The following is an 897-nucleotide window of genomic DNA, read 5'->3' as shown; positions in this document are numbered from 1 at the left end:
AACACGTAAAAACTCCAAAACACGTACAAACTCCGAAGCACGTACAAACTCAGAAGCACATAAAAACTCAAAACACAACAGAAGTGCTCCAGGATGCTGTTTTGGAAGTTCAGTTCATGCTAGAAATGTGTTTTGGAGTTCGTACGTGTTTTGTCTCTAAGAGCCACAGCATATATTTATATATAAACATATATAAATAAAACCACTTTTTTTTTACATTAGTAATTCCTTTTGTGCATAATTTTATATTATTGTTAATAATAAATTAATTAAAGCAACAAAACAACCTGAAGAGCCGGTTCGGAGCCAAAAGAGCCGGTTCTCTAAAAAGAGAATACTAATACCTACAATATCAGAGCTGCTTCTAACTGCAATGGCCAGAGGCTCCATAGCTAGAGCAAAGAGCAGTGGAGATAAACAGCAACCCTGCCTAGTCCCCCGGTGAAGTAGAAACGGATGTGATCTATCAAAATTTGTCAGTACCGATGATCTTGGCCGTGCATAAAGCATACGTACCAAAGTTGTAAAATTACTACCAAATTTCTCAAGTATAGCAAACAGGTATTTCCACTCTATTTGATCGAAAGCTTGTTGTGCATCTAATGAAATAACAGCTGAATTTGGAGGATTTGTTCCATACAGTACATTCAATAGACGACGGGTATTAGAGAAAGCAAATCTGTCTGGAATAAAACCAGTTTGATCATGTTGAATTAAAGTGCCCAAAAATGTATTAAGGCGTGAAGACAAGACTTTTGGAATGATTTTTTGATCACAGTTTAATAAACTAAGTGGGCGATATGAAGTCACATTGGTGGGGTCTCTGTCCTTCTTAGGGAGAAGACAAACGTGGGCATCATATATGCTATCAGGGAAAGAGCCCCGTGCAATAGAGCA

This window comes from Pundamilia nyererei, unplaced genomic scaffold, assembly GCF_000239375.1.
Source record: "Pundamilia nyererei isolate P.nyererei 1_Seehausen unplaced genomic scaffold, PunNye1.0 scaffold00089, whole genome shotgun sequence".
NCBI lineage: Eukaryota > Metazoa > Chordata > Actinopteri > Cichliformes > Cichlidae > Pundamilia > Pundamilia nyererei.
This window is presented reverse-complemented; position numbering follows the sequence as displayed.